This window comes from Polyergus mexicanus, unplaced genomic scaffold (genome assembly GCF_030449975.1).
Source record: "Polyergus mexicanus isolate NDT 795.1 unplaced genomic scaffold, iyPolMexi1.0 SCAF_17, whole genome shotgun sequence".
In the NCBI taxonomy this organism is placed as follows: domain Eukaryota; kingdom Metazoa; phylum Arthropoda; class Insecta; order Hymenoptera; family Formicidae; genus Polyergus; species Polyergus mexicanus.
In genome coordinates, this window is record NW_027223337.1 from 3,127,030 (window position 1) to 3,147,032 (window position 20,003).

The following is a 20,003-nucleotide window of genomic DNA, read 5'->3' on the forward strand; positions in this document are numbered from 1 at the left end:
GCGTGCTAACCCCCCGCCCGGCTTGCCGTCCGGTGGCCAACCGGCCCCTGCGGCTGTCGCAAGACAGCACAGGCGGCAACGTGTGGCTGCTCGTGACGCGCTGGTCGGGCGGGTGGAGGCCGTCGCCTCGATTGCGGACCTGGAGGAGGTGGCGGCTGCTGTCGCCACCTTCTTCGGGGAGGATGCAGCGAGAGCGGTTGGCGGGGGTGCACCCGGCGCCCGCGACCGTCCGGATCGGTCGCGTGAGGCGCGGGCGCGTCGGGGTGAGGGGGGAGTGCCGGCGCGAGACGGCGTCAGGAGGGGGCCGGCACCGGCCGGTCCCCAGCAGCAGGGAGAAGGTCGCGGGGGCTGGGTGCGCGAAGCTACGCGCATTCAGGCACTGTACAGGGCGAACCGTCGCAAGGCAGTCCGAGAAGTGCTGCAGGGGCCCGCTGAATCGTGCCAAGTGCCGAGACAGCGGGTTCAGGCGTACTTCGAAGGGCTGTACCGCGGCGGCGAACTCCTGGACAACCTGGGCGCGGAGATGGAGCGCGCTGACCCCTTGGCCGATGAGGGGGAGTCCGCGCTCCTGGATCCCTTCACGGAGTTGGAGGTGGACCGTCGGCTCCGGCGCATGACCAACTCTGCGCCGGGTCCCGACGGTATCACCTACCGTGACCTCCGTGGAGCGGATCCGGGAGTGCGGCTCCTCACCGCGTTGTTTAACGCGTGTTATCGGCTCGAGGCAGTCCCAGCGTCCTGGAAGACCTCCAACACCGTACTGGTGTATAAGAAAGGCGACCGGGACATGTTGGAAAACTGGCGCCCTCTCGCGCTGGGCGACACTGCCCCCAAACTTTTCGCGGCGCTCGTTGCCGATCGTCTGACCGACTGGGCGGTCAACAATAACAAGCTTAGTCCGGCACAGAAGGGATTCCTGCGGGACGAAGGTTGCTTTGAGCATAATTTTGTCCTGCAGGAGATCCTAACTGATGCGCGGAGGACTAGGCGGCAGGCGGTCGTCGCGTGGCTGGACCTCTCCAACGCGTTTGGTTCGGTCCCGCACGCGGTGATCCGCCGCGCTCTCGTTCGCTCCGGGGTGCCGGGGGGCATCGTTCGTACATGGCAGTCCATGTATGAGGGATGCACCACGCGGGTGCGCGCGGCCGACGGGTTCACCGACCCCATCCCTGTTCGTTCGGGGGTTCGGCAAGGTTGTCCGCTGAGCCCCATAGTATTTGACCTCGCTATCGACTCGGTACTGCGTGCAATTACCGATGTCGATGCGGGGTTCGATCTATTGGGCTCGCGCTTTAGCGTTTTGGCGTATGCGGACGACATTGCACTCGTTGCCGATACGCCCGAGGGAATGCAGCGGCTTCTGGCTGCTGCAGAGGACGGAGCATCGTCGGTGGGGTTGCGGTTCAACCCTGCTAAATGTGCCACCCTGCACATCGGTGCAGGAGCAGGCAGCAGGGTCCTACCGACGACCTTCGAAATCCAGGGAGAGCCCGTCCATCCCCTTGCGTCCGGTGAGCCGTATCACCATCTCGGTATCCCGACGGGTTGCTCGGTCGACCAAACTCCATTCGCGACTATCGGGGGCCTCCTTGAGGATCTTCGCGCGGTTGACCGATCCCTCCTTGCTCCGTGGCAGAAACTGGAGGTCGTGGCAACGAACATCCTGCCACGGATGGACTTTCTGCTGCGGGGGGCCACAGTGGAGAAGCGTCCCCTGAAGGCGGCGGACTTGGAGATCCGCCGCAAAGCCAAGGCCTGGCTCAACCTCCCGCAGAGAGCCAGCGCGGAAGTGGTCTACCTCCCCCCGAAACGCGGGGGTTGTGGGCTACTTCCGCTAGCTGACCTCGCGGACGTCCTGTCCGTCGCGCACGTCTTCCGTATGCTTACGGCTGGCGACGCGACGGTCAGGACGCTCGCGTGGGCGTCTCTGCGGGGAGTTGTGGCCAGGCGGATTGGCGGTCCTCCGAACAACGAGGACATCGCGGCCTTCCTCTCCGGTTCGCAGGAGGGGAGGTTGCGCGAGGGGGGGGAGCGCTCCCTGTGGTCGACGGCTCGGAATGCCGCGCGGAGGCAGTCCGAGAGGTTGTCCCTTCGGTGGGAATGGTGTGAGGCGACCGAGGAGCTCATTGTCGGGTGCCGACGTCCCGGAGGCGACGCGGTAAAGGTGCCACCTGGAGCCCGTAACCAGGTGGTCACTCGTCTGCGCTCAGCGGTGGCGGCATTTTACGCGGGTACGCTGTTGCGTAAACCCGATCAGGGGAAGGTGTTTGAGGTGTCGTCGCGGGCGGGCGTGAGCAATCACTATGTCCGCGGCGGCAGCTTCACTCGCTTCGCCGACTGGCGCTTTATCCACCGTGCCAAGTTGGATGTCCTCCCTCTCAACGGTGCACGCCGTTGGGGGGAGGCAGACCGAAGGTGTCGGCGTTGCGGGGCAGCAGCCGAGACCCTTCCCCATGTCTTAGGGCACTGCGGGGTGCATTCCGCTGCCATCCAGCTGAGACATGACACCGTCTTGCACCGCCTCTGGAAGGCTTGCCGTATGCCTGGGGAGAAGCGGGTAAACCGGCGGGTTGAGGGCATGGAGGGCGAACTTGGGGAGCTACGGCCCGATCTTGTGGTCTGGCACGAGCGCTCCAAGTGTGTCGTCATCTGCGACGTGACGATCCCCTTCGAAAACCGCTGGGTGTCTTTCGATGAGGCTAGGGCGAGGAAAGTCGCCAAATACTCGCCCTTGGCTGAGGAGCTCCAGCGGCGGGGATATCGCGTCGTAGTGACGGCCTTCGTCGTCGGTGCCCTTGGCTCGTGGGATCCGAGGAATGAGGCGGTGTTGAGAGTGCTTAGGATTGGCAACGCCTACGCCTCGATGATGCGCCGCCTCATGGTCTCGGATACCATTCGCTGGTCTAGGGACATTTACGTGGAGCACGTGTCTGGCGTGCGCCAGTACGCCGCTCCCTCCCGCCCCTCGGCTGAGGGGGTGCTCGCGACACCCCCCCGCGCGATTCGCCGGCGTTGGCCCACCAATGCGTAGGTGCGGCACTTCCAGCGTCCTCGTCTATTATTTATTTATTGTATTTTGCGTTCCGGGTGTACATGTCGCGTAATTTATTAAGTGCGTTGTCTTGCCCACTTTTATTTATTTATTTGCTCGCGGCGGCGAGGGGGCAGGGTCTCTACCCTGCTCTATTTTTATCATTTACCCTGTTATGTTTATTTATTTTATTGCATGTTGTGTGGGCCTGTCTGTCTCGAGTGTGAATGCCGCGTACCTAATATTATTTTTTAGTCGAGTATGTGTGTGCCGCGTTTTACATTATTAATTTTAATTATACTTTTGCCGCGTGCGCGCCCCCGGGTCCTTTTATCTCTGACCGCTTATCTGTGATTGGCCCGGGGGCGAAATGCTGTGATATTGATGTACATTGCCCCGGTCAGTCAGCCGGGGCAATCTATTATCACATTTTTATTTCTTCGACCTGGGGGAGGCTAGTGCTCCCCCAGAGCGTTAGTTGTAGTGCCCACTGGCGGGAGGGGCCATTGTCTCCCGCCCATAGTTTTAATTATATAGCGCGCGGCTAATTGCCGCTTTTTATTGTATTCGCACCCCGGGGGGGTGCTGTCCCCCCGGGGAACATTAATTCAAAATAAACGGCAATGTATCTGTTCTTATCAGCTTAATATCTGATACAATCCCCATAGGGGATTCAGAATATTAAACTGATTTTTGGAACCTGGCGGGTGACCGGAGCTTGCTCCGACTCTGCCGCGGGTCGGCCTGGCATTGCAGTACCGTCAGGAACGGCCTAATAATCTGGTAAAGCACAACCCCATCAGGTTATTAGGTATCAACCCCGTGGCGGATAACCTGCTTGCACCAGGTTTCCGAAGATCAGCGCGGTACGCTGGATCCCTGGGGTGCCCACGTGCACCTAACCTCTCTCTCGCGCGTGGGCTTCTAGTCATATTTTTAAAGTATTACGACTTAGCTCAGAGAAGCAGTTTTATTTATTGTTTATTTTAAATCCGCGAGTGAGTGTCCGCGATTTTCCGTTCACCGGGAAGCGACTTGTGTTCTCGTGTTCGCGTGCGAAAAAGTGAAGTGCCGCGACGCGTGTGCTCCGCGAGTTTTTGGTTAGGGCTCCCTCGACCTGGGGCTCTGCGCCGAGAGTGACGTGCGGCAGTGCGGTGAGTGTGCGGTGCGCGGGTGTGGTGCGTGCGTGTGGTGCATCGCGGTGCGGCGGTGCATCGTTGCACCTGTTGTTGTGACGGCGGGGCGCCGCATCGCGATCCGCCGCCGCGGGGTGCCTGCATACACACGTGTGTAGGTTATCCCGCCACGTGCCGCCTCCGCGTTCCGCGCGCGGGGTTCCGTGCTTGCCGCGCGTCGTAATTTTATTAATTGTTATATTTATTTATTATTAAGTTATTGTTATGGCGCAGAGCCCGCGCGAAGTTGTTTTGACGTACCCCCTGGCGGAGCGGGTGTGTTGTCCGCGATGCTGGGGGAGTACAGACCGAAATGTCAGGTCGAGGGGCGACTTCTGCGACACGCAGCATTTATCGCGTCACATTCGTAAATTTCATCCGGGGGACACAATAGCGTATGTGTGCTCCATATGCGACTATAGGGGGACAGGCGCGGTCCCCTACCGACGCGTTAAAGAACATTTTGAGAAGGAGCACGTCCCCCGGACGGAAGCTGCGTGTCGCACAGTACGCGGAGCACAAAGAACAATAACAAATGTTGGTGGAGTTTCAGGTGTGCGGACCCGGGCCTCTGCATCGGCCCCATCTGCATCGGCGTCGGCTGGAGCATCGTCGCGAAGCCACACTTCCTCGCGGCCACCCACGTCACGCTCCGCGGCCACGACGTCAAGAGGAACAACACCACCTGCAACAACATCATCCACGGAGGCTCACACAACACCCGGAGCAGCAGGAGAGTCCCCCTCATATGCGGCTGTCACCGCAGCGGGGCCAGCGACACGAAGAACATCTCCGTCGCTGGCCACAACATCAACACGTGGGGCGGCCATCTTGACATCACAGGCCGCCATGACAGCCGCCATATTGGGCGCCGCCACGAGGAGGACGTCGGCCGCCGCAACTAAAGGTAAGGCGCATCCACAGGATAATGGCGGATCCACAGCCCAAGATGGCGCGGCCAATAGGAGATGCCCGTCCGGACAAGCGGCAAGAGAGGCGCGCAAAAGCCCCCGCAGACCATCCAGCGGGGGCAAATCATCTACAGGGAGTGCCGCAGGGGCCCCGCCGTCAACCACCAGCCAGGCGGGGCCCCAATTTAATAGGAATTTGCGGCGTTCCACGAGCGCGCCTCTCGTGAAGAGCGGCGCATCCAGACCGGCACGCGCGCCCCCCAGGAGGTCCCCTGCCGCCGATTCACCATCCTTCGGCGGCATGGGGGGCGCATGGAGGAGGACGCCCGAGAGGACCCCCCCGACGACATCCTGTGGGGGTCCAACCACAAGGAGTAGATCTCGGGCGTCAAGCGTGCCGGCCGAGAAGTGCGCGCCACGGACGGGCCCCCTGGCCCGACCATCGGCCAGGGGCGTACCGCGGGGGCCCCCTTCTTCAGGGAGGAACACCAGAGGGGCCCAGCCGGCGATGACATCCCCAGCCGGCACCGCGGTACGAAATCTTAGTGCCGCGCTGACGCTGCAGGCATCCGGGGGGGCGAGGGGTGCGGCGAGGACGCCCACCCCGCAACGAGGGACCCCGCCCCCCCGAATGACCCCCACCACGCCGCCTTCCATCTGCGGCGTGTGCGCGGGGGTCATTACACCACCGTTTGTGCCTGCGGCGTCGGGATCCGCCACGCTGACCACCCAGACGGTGACCACGTCAACGTGCGGGTCCCCCGTGATGGCCACGGGGTACACCGCGGGGAGGGTCACCCCATCGAGACCCTCCCCCCTCCCTACCATCTTGGAGGGGTCACCGTTGGAGGTGGTCGGCGGGATGCGCCTTCCTTTAACACCCTCAACACCAGGGCAGGAGGAGCGGCGGCATCAAGGAGCGGCGCCCCCCTCATCACCATCGGAGGACGAGGGGGACTCAGGTGGGCCGTGGAGGAGGCACGTGGGGCGAAGAGCGAGGAGGAGGTGGAGCGGCGACTCCAGCGGGAGCGACGATCCGACGCCGGTGGGGCTGAGGCGGACGCCCGGTCATCCGCCACAAACGCCGGCGAATTCAACATCATCGCACAACATACGACCTTGCGCGGTCGTTCTTCAGCGGACGATGGTCCGCTCCGTTCGAGGGGTTGCTGCGGGCATCCCACAGCCGGGGACTAGCGTGGAGAGGGCACCGGGAGAGCGTGCTGAAGAAGGCATCGCGGGACATCCGAGTGCCCAAGTAAGTGTCCCTGGGGTGATGGGCCGTCGGCGGGGCGTTCCCGTGGCCGGCGGCTCCGGAGCGAGCGGCGAGGCACCGCCGGTCTCTAGGAGCGGGGGCGGGGGGCACCGCCGAAACCCGCGGCGTGCTAACCCCCCGCCTGGCTTGCCGTCCGGTGGCCAACCGGCCCCTGCGGCTGTCGCAAGACAGCACAGGCGGCAACGTGTGGCTGCCCGTGACGCGCTGGTCGGGCGGGTGGAGGCCGTCGCCTCGATTGCGGACCTGGAGGAGGTGGCGGCTGCTGTCGCCGCCTTCTTCGGGGAGGATGCAGCGAGAGCGGTTGGCGGGGGTGCACCCGGCGCCCGCGACCGTCCGGATCGGTCGCGTGAGGCGCGGGCGCGTCGGGGTGAGGGGGGAGTGCCGGCGCGAGACGGCGTCAGGAGGGGGCCGGCACCGGCCGGTCCCCAGCAGCAGGGAGAAGGGCGCGGGGGCTGGGTGCGCGAAGCTACGCGCATCCAGGCACTGTACAGGGCGAACCGTCGCAAGGCAGTCCGAGAAGTGCTGCAGGGGCCCGCTGAATCGTGCCAAGTGCCGAGACAGCGGATCCAGGCATACTTTGAAGGGCTGTACCGCGGCGGCGAACACCTGGACGGCCTGGGCGCGGAGGTGGAGCGTGCTGACCCCTTGGCCGATGAGGGGGAGTCCGCGCTCCTGGATCCCTTCACGGAGTTGGAGGTGGACCGTCGGCTCCGGCGTATGACGAACTCTGCGCCGGGTCCCGACGGTATCACTTACCGTGACCTCCGTGGAGCGGATCCGGGAGTGCGGCTCCTCACCGCGTTGTTTAACGCGTGTTATCGGCTCGAGGCAGTCCCAGCGTCTTGGAAGACCTCCAACACCGTATTGGTGTATAAGAAAGGCGACCGGGACATGTTAGAGAACTGGCGCCCTCTCGCGCTGGGGGACACTGCCCCCAAACTTTTCGCGGCGCTCGTTGCCGATCGTCTGACCGACTGGGCGGTCAATAATAATAAGCTTAGTCCGGCACAGAAGGGATTCCTGCGGGACGAGGGGTGCTTTGAGCACAACTTTGTCCTGCAGGAGATCCTGACTGATGCGCGGAGGACTAGGCGGCAGGCGGTCGTCGCGTGGCTGGACCTTTCCAACGCGTTTGGTTCGGTCCCGCACGCGGTGATCCGCCGCGCTCTCGTTCGCTCCGGGGTGCCGGGGGGCATCGTTCGTACATGGCAGTCCATGTATGAGGGATGCACCACGCGGGTGCGCGCGGCCGACGGGTTCACCGACCCCATCCCTGTTCGCTCGGGGGTTCGGCAAGGTTGTCCGCTGAGCCCGATAGTATTTGACCTCGCTATCGACTCGGTATTACGTGCGATTACCGATGTCGATGCGGGGTTCGATCTATTGGGCTCGCGCTTTAGCGTTTTAGCGTATGCGGACGACATTGCACTCGTTGCCGATACGCCCGAGGGAATGCAGCGGCTTCTGGCTGCTGCAGAGGACGGAGCATCGTCGGTGGGGTTGCGGTTCAACCCTGCTAAATGTGCCACCCTGCACATCGGTGCAGGAGCAGGCAGCAGGGTCCTACCGACGACCTTCGAAATCCAGGGAGAGCCCGTCCATCCCCTTGCGTCCGGTGAGCCGTATCACCATCTCGGTATCCCGACGGGTTGCTCGGTCGACCAAACGCCATTCGCTACTATCGGGGGCCTCCTTGAGGATCTTCGCGCGGTTGACCGATCCCTCCTTGCTCCGTGGCAGAAACTGGAGGTAGTGGCAACCAACATCCTGCCGCGTATGGACTTTCTGCTGCGGGGGGCCACAGTGGAGAAGCGTCCCCTGAAGGCGGCGGACTTGGAGATCCGCCGCAAGGCCAAGGCCTGGCTCAACCTCCCGCAGAGAGCCAGCGCGGAAGTGGTCTACCTCCCCCCGAAACGAGGGGGTTGTGGGCTACTTCCGCTAGCTGACCTCGCGGACGTCCTGTCCGTCGCGCACGTCTTCCGTATGCTTACGGCTGGCGACGCGACGGTCAGGGCGCTCGCGTGGGCGTCTCTGCGGGGAGTTGTGGCCAGACGGATTGGCGGTCCTCCGACCAACGAGGACATCGCGGCCTTCCTTTCTGGTTCGCAGGAGGGGAGGTTACGCGAGGGAGGGGAGCGCTCCCTGTGGTCGACGGCTCGGAATGCTGCGCGGAGGCAGTCCGAGAGGTTGTCCCTTCGGTGGGAATGGTGTGAGGCGACCGAGGAGCTCATTGTCGGGTGCCGACGTCCCGGAGGCGACGCGGTAAAGGTGCCACCTGGAGCCCGTAACCAGGTGGTCACTCGTCTGCGCTCAGCGGTGGCGGCATTCTACGCGGGTACGCTGTTGCGTAAACCCGATCAGGGGAAGGTGTTCGAGGTGTCGTCGCGGGCGGGTGTGAGCAATCACTATGTCCGCGGCGGCAGCTTCACTCGCTTCGCCGACTGGCGCTTCATCCATCGCGCCAGATTGGACGTCCTCCCTCTCAACGGTGCACGCCGTTGGGGGGAGGCGGACAGAAGGTGTCGGCGTTGCGGGGCAGCAGCTGAGACCCTTCCCCATGTCTTAGGGCACTGCGGGGTGCATTCCGCCGCCATCCAGCTGAGACATGACACCGTCTTGCACCGCCTCTGGAAGGCTTGCCGTATGCCTGGGGAGAAGCGGGTAAACCGGCGGGTTGAGGGCATGGAGGGCGAACTTGGGGAGCTACGGCCCGATCTTGTGGTCTGGCACGAGCGCTCCAAGTGTGTCGTCATCTGCGACGTGACGATCCCCTTCGAAAACCGCTGGGTGTCCTTCGATGAGGCTAGGGCGAGGAAAGTTGCCAAGTACTCGCCCTTGGCTGAGGAGCTCCAGCGGCGGGGATATCGCGTCGTAGTGACGGCCTTCGTCGTCGGTGCCCTTGGCTCGTGGGATCCGAGGAATGAGGCGGTACTGAGGGTGCTGAGGATTGGCAACGCCTACGCCTCGATGATGCGCCGCCTCATGGTCTCGGATACCATTCGCTGGTCTAGGGACATCTACGTGGAGCACGTGTCTGGCGTGCGCCAGTACGCCGCTCCCTCCCGCCCCTCGGTTGAGGGGGTGCTCGCGACACCCCCCCGCGCGATTCGCCGGCGTTGGCCCACCAATCCGTAGGTGCGGCACTTCCAACGTCTTCGTCCTATTTATTATTTTGCGTTCCGAGTATATGTGCCGCGTAATTTATTAAGTGCGTTGTCTTGCCCACTCTTATTTATCTATTTGCTCGCAGCGGCGAGGGAGCAGGGTTCTGCCCTGCTCTAATTTTATTATTTTACTCTGTTTTGTTTTTATATTTTATTGCATGTTGTGTGGGCCTGTCTGTTCCGAGTATGAATGCCGCGTACCTATTATTGTATTTTAGTCGAGTATGAATGCGTCGCGTTTTACATAATTAATTTTATTTATATTTTTGCCGCGTGCGCGCCCCCGGGTCCTTTTATTTCTGACCGCTTATCTGTGATTGGCCCGGGGGCGAAATGCTGTGATTCTGATGTACATTGCCCCGGTCTGTCAGCCGGGGCAATCTATTATCAACATTTTTATTTCTCCGACCTGGGGGAGGCTAGTGCCCCCCCAGAGCGATAGTTTTAGTGCCCACTGGCGGGAGGGGCTATTGTCTCCCGCCCATAGTCTTAATTATATTGCGCGCGGCTAATTGCCGCTTTTTATTGTATTTCGCACCCCGGGGGGGTGCTGTCCCCCCGGGGAACATTAATTGTGAAAATAAACGGCAATTTATCTGTTCTTATCAGCTTAATATCTGATACAATCCCCATAGGGGATTCAGAATATTAAACTGATTTTTGGAACCTGGCGGGTGACCGGAGCTTGCTCCGACTCTGCCGCGGGTCGGCCTGGCATTGCAGTACCGTCAGGAACGGCCTAATAATCTGGTAAAGCACAACCCCATCAGGTTATTAGGTATCAACCCCGTGGCGGATAACCTGCTTGCACCAGGTTTCCGAAGATCAGCGCGGTACGCTGGATCCCTGGGGTGCCCACGTGCACCTAACCTCTCTCTCGCGCGTGGGCTTCTAGTCATATTTTTAAAGTATTACGACTTAGCTCAGAGAAGCAGTTTTATTTATTGTTTATTTTAAATCCGCGAGTGAGTGTCCGCGATTTTCCGTTCACCGGGAAGCGACTTGTGTTCTCGTGTTCGCGTGCGAAAAAGTGAAGTGCCGCGACGCGTGTGCTCCGCGAGTTTTTGGTTAGGGCTCCCTCGACCTGGGGCTCTGCGCCGAGAGTGACGTGCGGCAGTGCGGTGAGTGTGCGGTGCGCGGGTGTGGTGCGTGCGTGTGGTGCATCGCGGTGCGGCGGTGCATCGTTGCACCTGTTGTTGTGACGGCGGGGCGCCGCATCGCGATCCGCCGCCGCGGGGTGCCTGCATACACACGTGTGTAGGTTATCCCGCCACGTGCCGCCTCCGCGTTCCGCGCGCGGGGTTCCGTGCTTGCCGCGCGTCGTAATTTTATTAATTGTTATATTTATTTATTATTAAGTTATTGTTATGGCGCAGAGCCCGCGCGAAGTTGTTTTGACGTACCCCCTGGCGGAGCGGGTGTGTTGTCCGCGATGCTGGGGGAGTACAGACCGAAATGTCAGGTCGAGGGGCGACTTCTGCGACACGCAGCATTTATCGCGTCACATTCGTAAATTTCATCCGGGGGACACAATAGCGTATGTGTGCTCCATATGCGACTATAGGGGGACAGGCGCGGTCCCCTACCGACGCGTTAAAGAACATTTTGAGAAGGAGCACGTCCCCCGGACGGAAGCTGCGTGTCGCACAGTACGCGGAGCACAAAGAACAATAACAAATGTTGGTGGAGTTTCAGGTGTGCGGACCCGGGCCTCTGCATCGGCCCCATCTGCGTCGGCGTCGGCTGGACCATCGTCGCGAAGCCTCACTTCCTCGCGGCCACCCACGTCACGCTCCACGGCCACGACGTCACGAACATCACCACCTGCAACATCCACATCATCCCCAGGAGCTCGCACAACACCGGGAGCAGCAGGAGAGTCCCCCTCATACGCGGCTGTCACTGCAGCGGGGCCAGCGACAAGAAGAACATCTCCGTCGCTGGCCACAACAACAACACGCGGGGCGGCCATCTTGGGATCATCGGCCGCCATGACAGCCGCCATTTCGGGCGCCGCCACGAGGAGGACGTCGGCCGCCGCAACTACAGGTAAGGCGCATCCACAGTCTTATGGCGGATCCACAGGGCAAGATGGCGCGGCCAATAGGAGATGCCCGTCCGGACAAGCGGCAAGAGAGGCGCGCAAAAGCCCCCGCAGACCATCCAGCGGGGGCAAATCATCTACAGGGAGTGCCGCAGGGGCCCCGCCGTCCACCACCAGCCAGGCGGGGCCCTCATTTAACAGGAATTTGCGGCGTTCCACGAGCGCGCCTCTCGTGAAGAGCGGCGCATCCAGACCGGCACGCGCGCCCCCCAGGAGGTCCCCTGCCGCCGATTCACCATCCTTCGGCGGCATGGGGGGCGCTTGGAGGAGGACGCCCGAGAGGACCCCCCCGACGACATCCTGTGGGGGTCCAACTACACGGAGTAGATCTCGGGCGTCCAGCGTGCCGGTCGAGAAGTGCGCGCCACGGACGGGCCCCCTGGCCCGACCATCGGCCAGGGGCGTACCGCGGGGGCCCCCTTCTTCAGGGAGGAACACCAGGGGGGCCCAGCCGGTGATGACATCCCCAGCCGGCACCGCGGTACGCAATCTCAGTGCCGCGCTGACGCTGCAGGCATCCGGGGGGGCGAGGGGTGGAGCGAGGACGCCCACCCCGCAACGTGGGACCCCGCCCCCCCGAATGACCCCCACCACGCCGCCTTCCATCTGCGGCGTGTGCGCGGGGGTCATTACACCTCCAGCTTTGCCTGCAGCGTCGGGATCCGCCACGCTGACCACCCAGACGGTGACCACATCGACATGCGGGTCCCCCGTGATGGCCACGGGGTACACCGCGGGGAGGGTCACACCATCACGACCCTCCCCCCTCCCGACCATCTTGGAGGGGTCACCGTTGGAGGTGGTCGGCGGGATGCGCCTTCCCTCAACACCCACAACACCCGGGCAGGAGGAGCGGCGGCTACCAGGAGCGGCGCCCCCCTCATCACCATCGGAGGACGAGGGGGACTCGGGTGGGCCGTGGAGGAGGCACGTGGGGCGAAGAGCGAGGAGGAGGTGGAGCGGCGACTCCAGCGGGAGCGACGATCCGACGCCGGTGGGGCTGAGGCGGACGCCCGGTCATCCGCCACAAACGCCGGCGAATATAACAACGACGCACAACATACGACCTTGCGCGGTCGTTCTTCAGCGGACAATGGTCCGCTCTGTTCGGGGGGTTGCTGCGGGCATCCCACAGCCGGGGACCAGCGTGGAGAGGGCACCGGGAGAGCGTGCTGAAGAAGGCATCGCGGGACATCCGAGTGCCCAAGTAAGTGTCCCTGGGGTGATGGGCCGTCGGCGGGGCGTTCCCGTAGCCGGCGGCTCCGGAGCGAGCGGCGAGGCACCGCCGGTCTCTAGGAGCGGGGGCGGGGGGCACCACCGAAACCCGCGGCGTGCTAACCCCCCGCCCGGCTTGCCGTCCGGTGGCCAACCGACCCCTGCGGCTGTCGCAAGACAGCACAGGCGGCAACGTGTGGCTGCCCGTGACGCGCTGGTCGGGCGGGTGGAGGCCGTCGCCTCGATTGCGGACCTGGAGGAGGTGGCGGCTGCTGTCGCCACCTTCTTCGGGGAGGATGCAGCGAGAGCGGTTGGCGGGGGTGCACCCGGCGCCCGCGACCGTCCGGATCGGTCGCGTGAGGCGCGGGCGCGTCGGGGTGAGGGGGGAGTGCCGGCGAGAGACGGCGCCAGGAGGGGACCGGCACCGGCCGGTCCCCAGCAGCAGGGAGAAGGGCGCGGGGGCTGGGTGCGCGAAGCTACGCGCATACAGGCTCTGTACAGGGCGAACCGTCGCAAGGCAGTCCGAGAAGTGCTGCAGGGGCCCGCTGAATCGTGCCAAGTACCGAGACAGCGGGTTCAGGCGTACTTCGAAGGGCTGTACCGCGGCGGGGAACACCTGGACGGCCTGGGCGCGGAGGTGGAGCGTGCTGACCCCTTGGCCGATGAGGGGGAGTCCGCGCTCCTGGATCCCTTCACGGAGTTAGAGGTGGACCGTCGGCTCCGGCGTATGACTAACTCTGCGCCGGGTCCCGACGGTATCACTTACCGTGACCTCCGTGGAGCGGATCCGGGAGTGCGGCTCCTCACCGCGTTGTTTAACGCGTGTTATCGGCTCGAGGCAGTCCCAGCGTCTTGGAAGACCTCCAACACCGTATTGGTGTATAAGAAAGGCGACCGGGACATGTTAGAGAACTGGCGCCCTCTCGCGCTGGGGGACACTGCCCCCAAACTTTTCGCGGCGCTCGTTGCCGATCGTCTGACCGACTGGGCGGTCAATAATAATAAGCTTAGTCCGGCACAGAAGGGATTCCTGCGGGACGAGGGGTGCTTTGAGCACAACTTTGTCCTGCAGGAGATCCTGACTGATGCGCGGAGGACTAGGCGGCAGGCGGTCGTCGCGTGGCTGGACCTTTCCAACGCGTTTGGTTCGGTCCCGCACGCGGTGATCCGCCGCGCTCTCGTTCGCTCCGGGGTGCCGGGGGGCATCGTTCGTACATGGCAGTCCATGTATGAGGGATGCACCACGCGGGTGCGCGCGGCCGACGGGTTCACCGACCCCATCCCTGTTCGCTCGGGGGTTCGGCAAGGTTGTCCGCTGAGCCCGATAGTATTTGACCTCGCTATCGACTCGGTATTACGTGCGATTACCGATGTCGATGCGGGGTTCGATCTATTGGGCTCGCGCTTTAGCGTTTTAGCGTATGCGGACGACATTGCACTCGTTGCCGATACGCCCGAGGGAATGCAGCGGCTTCTGGCTGCTGCAGAGGACGGAGCATCGTCGGTGGGGTTGCGGTTCAACCCTGCTAAATGTGCCACCCTGCACATCGGTGCAGGAGCAGGCAGCAGGGTCCTACCGACGACCTTCGAAATCCAGGGAGAGCCCGTCCATCCCCTTGCGTCCGGTGAGCCGTATCACCATCTCGGTATCCCGACGGGTTGCTCGGTCGACCAAACGCCATTCGCTACTATCGGGGGCCTCCTTGAGGATCTTCGCGCGGTTGACCGATCCCTCCTTGCTCCGTGGCAGAAGCTGGAGGTAGTGGCAACCAACATCCTGCCGCGTATGGACTTTCTGCTGCGGGGGGCCACAGTGGAGAAGCGTCCCCTGAAGGCGGCGGACTTGGAGATCCGCCGCAAGGCCAAGGCCTGGCTCAACCTCCCGCAGAGAGCCAGCGCGGAAGTGGTCTACCTCCCCCCGAAACGAGGGGGTTGTGGGCTACTTCCGCTAGCTGACCTCGCGGACGTCCTGTCCGTCGCGCACGTCTTCCGTATGCTTACGGCTGGCGACGCGACGGTCAGGGCGCTCGCGTGGGCGTCTCTGCGGGGAGTTGTGGCCAGACGGATTGGCGGTCCTCCGACCAACGAGGACATCGCGGCCTTCCTTTCTGGTTCGCAGGAGGGGAGGTTACGCGAGGGAGGGGAGCGCTCCCTGTGGTCGACGGCTCGGAATGCTGCGCGGAGGCAGTCCGAGAGGTTGTCCCTTCGGTGGGTATGGTGTGAGGCGACCGAGGAGCTCATTGTCGGGTGCCGACGTCCCGGAGGCGACGCGGTAAAGGTGCCACCTGGAGCCCGTAACCAGGTGGTCACTCGTCTGCGCTCAGCGGTGGCGGCATTCTACGCGGGTACGCTGTTGCGTAAACCCGATCAGGGGAAGGTGTTCGAGGTGTCGTCGCGGGCGGGTGTGAGCAATCACTATGTCCGCGGCGGCAGCTTCACTCGCTTCGCCGACTGGCGCTTCATCCATCGCGCCAGATTGGACGTCCTCCCTCTCAACGGTGCACGCCGTTGGGGGGAGGCGGACAGAAGGTGTCGGCGTTGCGGGGCAGCAGCTGAGACCCTTCCCCATGTCTTAGGGCACTGCGGGGTGCATTCCGCTGCCATCCAGCTGAGACATGACACCGTCTTGCACCGCCTCTGGAAGGCTTGCCGTATGCCTGGGGAGAAGCGGGTAAACCGGCGGGTTGAGGGCATGGAGGGCGAACTTGGGGAGCTACGGCCCGATCTTGTGGTCTGGCACGAGCGCTCCAAGTGTGTCGTCATCTGCGACGTGACGATCCCCTTCGAAAACCGCTGGGTGTCCTTCGATGAGGCTAGGGCGAGGAAAGTTGCCAAGTACTCGCCCTTGGCTGAGGAGCTCCAGCGGCGGGGATATCGCGTCGTAGTGACGGCCTTCGTCGTCGGTGCCCTTGGCTCTTGGGACCCGAGGAATGAGGCGGTACTGAGGGTGCTGAGGATTGGCAACGCCTACGCCTCGATGATGCGCCGCCTCATGGTCTCGGATACCATTCGCTGGTCTAGGGACATTTACGTGGAGCACGTGTCTGGCGTGCGCCAGTACGCCGCTCCCTCCCGCCCCTCGGCTGAGGGGGTGCTCGCGACACCCCCCCGCGCGATTCGCCGGCGTTGGCCCACCAATGCGTAGGTGCGGCACTTCCAGCGTCCTCGTCTATTATTTATTTATTGTATTTTGCGTTCCGGGTGTACATGTCGCGTAATTTATTAAGTGCGTTGTCTTGCCCACTTTTATTTATTTATTTGCTCGCGGCGGCGAGGGGGCAGGGTCTCTACCCTGCTCTATTTTTATCATTTACCCTGTTATGTTTATTTATTTTATTGCATGTTGTGTGGGCCTGTCTGTCTCGAGTGTGAATGCCGCGTACCTAATATTATTTTTTAGTCGAGTATGTGTGTGCCGCGTTTTACATTATTAATTTTAATTATACTTTTGCCGCGTGCGCGCCCCCGGGTCCTTTTATCTCTGACCGCTTATCTGTGATTGGCCCGGGGGCGAAATGCTGTGATATTGATGTACATTGCCCCGGTCAGTCAGCCGGGGCAATCTATTATCACATTTTTATTTCTTCGACCTGGGGGAGGCTAGTGCTCCCCCAGAGCGTTAGTTGTAGTGCCCACTGGCGGGAGGGGCCATTGTCTCCCGCCCATAGTTTTAATTATATAGCGCGCGGCTAATTGCCGCTTTTTATTGTATTCGCACCCCGGGGGGGTGCTGTCCCCCCGGGGAACATTAATTCAAAATAAACGGCAATGTATCTGTTCTTATCAGCTTAATATCTGATACAATCCCCATAGGGGATTCAGAATATTAAACTGATTTTTGGAACCTGGCGGGTGACCGGAGCTTGCTCCGACTCTGCCGCGGGTCGGCCTGGCATTGCAGTACCGTCAGGAACGGCCTAATAATCTGGTAAAGCACAACCCCATCAGGTTATTAGGTATCAACCCCGTGGCGGATAACCTGCTTGCACCAGGTTTCCGAAGATCAGCGCGGTACGCTGGATCCCTGGGGTGCCCACGTGCACCTAACCTCTCTCTCGCGCGTGGGCTTCTAGTCATATTTTTAAAGTATTACGACTTAGCTCAGAGAAGCAGTTTTATTTATTGTTTATTTTAAATCCGCGAGTGAGTGTCCGCGATTTTCCGTTCACCGGGAAGCGACTTGTGTTCTCGTGTTCGCGTGCGAAAAAGTGAAGTGCCGCGACGCGTGTGCTCCGCGAGTTTTTGGTTAGGGCTCCCTCGACCTGGGGCTCTGCGCCGAGAGTGACGTGCGGCAGTGCGGTGAGTGTGCGGTGCGCGGGTGTGGTGCGTGCGTGTGGTGCATCGCGGTGCGGCGGTGCATCGTTGCACCTGTTGTTGTGACGGCGGGGCGCCGCATCGCGATCCGCCGCCGCGGGGTGCCTGCATACACACGTGTGTAGGTTATCCCGCCACGTGCCGCCTCCGCGTTCCGCGCGCGGGGTTCCGTGCTTGCCGCGCGTCGTAATTTTATTAATTGTTATATTTATTTATTATTAAGTTATTGTTATGGCGCAGAGCCCGCGCGAAGTTGTTTTGACGTACCCCCTGGCGGAGCGGGTGTGTTGTCCGCGATGCTGGGGGAGTACAGACCGAAATGTCAGGTCGAGGGGCGACTTCTGCGACACGCAGCATTTATCGCGTCACATTCGTAAATTTCATCCGGGGGACACAATAGCGTATGTGTGCTCCATATGCGACTATAGGGGGACAGGCGCGGTCCCCTACCGACGCGTTAAAGAACATTTTGAGAAGGAGCACGTCCCCCGGACGGAAGCTGCGTGTCGCACAGTACGCGGAGCACAAAGAACAATAACAAATGTTGGTGGAGTTTCAGGTGTGCGGACCCGGGCCTCTGCATCGGCCCCATCTGCGTCGGCGTCGGCTGGACCATCGTCGCGAAGCCTCACTTCCTCGCGGCCACCCACGTCACGCTCCGCGGCCACGACGTCCACCAGCACAGCACCTGCAACAACTACACCATCGGCAGGAACATCCCGACCAGCAGGAACATCCGGAGAGTCCCCCTCATATGCGGCTGTCACCGCAGCGGGGCCAGCGACACGCCGAACATCTCCGTCGCTGGCCACAACAACACGTGGGGCGGCCATCTTGACATCTCAGGCCGCCATGACAGCCGCCATATTGGGTGCCGCCACTAGGAGGACGTCGGCCGCCGCAACTAAAGGTAAGGCGCATCCACAGTCTTATGGCGGATCCACAGGGCAAGATGGCGCGGCCAATAGGAGATGCCCGTCCGGACAAGCGGCAAGAGAGGCGCGCAAAAGCCCCCGCAGACCATCCAGCGGGGGCAAATCAACTGCAGGGAGTGCCGCAGGGGCCCCGCCATCATCCACCAGCCAGGCGGGGCCCCAATTTAATAGGAATTTGCGGCGTTCCACGAGCGCGCCTCTCGTGAAGAGCGGCGCATCCAGACCGGCACGCGCGCCCCCCAGGAGGTCCCCTGCCGCCGAATCTCCATCCTTCGGCGGCATGGGGGGCGCATGGAGGAGGACGCCCGAGAGGACCCCCCCGACGACATCCTGTGGGGGTCCAACCACAAGGAGTAGATCTCGGGCGTCCAGCGTGCCGGCCGAGAAGTGCGCGCCACGGACGGGCCCCCTGGCCCGACCATCGGCCAGGGGAGTACCGCGGGGGCCCCCTTCTTCAGGGAGGAGCACCAGAGGGGCCCAGCCGGCGATGACATCCCCAGCCGGCACCGCGGTACGGAATCTCAGTGCCGCGCTGACGCTGCAGGCATCCGGGGGGGCGAGGGGTGCGGCGAGGACGCCCACCCCGCAACGAGGGACCCCGCCCCCCCGAATGACCCCCACCACGCCGCCTTCCATCTGCGGCGTGTGCGCGGGGGTCATTACACCACCATTTGTGCCTGCGGCGTCCGGATCCGCCACGCTGACCACCCAGACGGTGACCACATCGACATGCGGGTCCCCCGTGATGGCCACGGGGTACACCGCGGGGAGGGTCACTCCATCACGACCCTCCCCCCTCCCTACCATCCTGGAAGGGTCACCGTTGGAGGTGGTCGGCGGGATGCGCCTTCCTTCAACCCCCACAACACCCGGGCAGGAGGAGCGGCGGCAACAGGGAGCGGCGCCCCCCTCATCGCCATCGGAGGACGAGGGGGACTCAGGTGGGCCGTGGAGGAGGTGCGTGGGAAGAAGAGCGAGGAGGAGGTGGAGCGGCGACTCCAGCGGGAGCGACGATCCGACGCCGGTGGGGCTGAGGCGGACGCCCGGTCATCCGCCACAAACGCCGGCGAATACAACAACGTCGCATAACACGCGACCTTGCTCGGTCGTGCTCCAGCGGACAATGGTCCGCACTGTTCGAGGGGTTGCTGCGGGCATCCCACAGCCGGGGACAAGCGTGGAGAGGGCACCGGGAGAGCGTGCTGAAGACAGCATCGCGGGACATCCGAGTGCCCAAGTAAGCGTCCCTGGGGTGATGGGCCGTCGGCGGGGCGTTCCCGTAGCCGGCGGCTCCGGAGCGGGCGGTGAGGCACCGCCGGTCTCTAGGAGCGGGGGCGGGGGGCACCACCGAAACCCGCGACGTGCTAACCCCCCGCCCGGCTTGCCGTCCGGTGGCCAACCGGCCCCTGCGGCTGTCGCAAGACAGCACAGGCGGCAACGTGTGGCTGCTCGTGACGCGCTGGTCGGGCGGGTGGAGGCCGTCGCCTCGATTGCGGACCTGGAGGAGGTGGCGGCTGCTGTCGCCACCTTCTTCGGGGAGGATGCAGTGAGAGCGGTTGGCGGGGGTGCACCCGGCGCCCGCGACCGTCCGGATCGGTCGCGTGAGGCGCGGGCGCGTCGGGGTGAGGGGGGGGTGCCGGCGCGAGACGGCGTCAGGAGGGGGCCGGCACCGGCCGGTCCCCAGCAGCAGGGAGAAGGGCGCGGGGGCTGGGTGCGCGAAGCTACGCGCATTCAGGCACTGTACAGGGCGAACCGTCGCAAGGCAGTCCGAGAAGTGCTGCAGGGGCCCGCTGAATCGTGCCAAGTGCCGAGACAGCGGGTTCAGGCATACTTCGAAGGGCTGTACCGCGGCGGGGAACACCTGGACGGCCTGGGCGC

The 20,003-nt window shown here is 63.0% G+C and overlaps 3 pseudogenes; all 3 read left to right on the plus strand.

Annotated features, from left to right (window-relative positions):
* Positions 1 to 3,633: 3,633 nt before the first annotated feature.
* Positions 3,634 to 3,812, plus strand: LOC138940948 (U2 spliceosomal RNA; annotated as a pseudogene).
* A 6,312-nt stretch (positions 3,813 to 10,124) lies between these two features.
* Positions 10,125 to 10,305, plus strand: LOC138940940 (U2 spliceosomal RNA; annotated as a pseudogene).
* A 6,318-nt stretch (positions 10,306 to 16,623) lies between these two features.
* Positions 16,624 to 16,802, plus strand: LOC138940960 (U2 spliceosomal RNA; annotated as a pseudogene).
* The last annotated feature ends 3,201 nt before the right edge of the window (positions 16,803 to 20,003 follow it).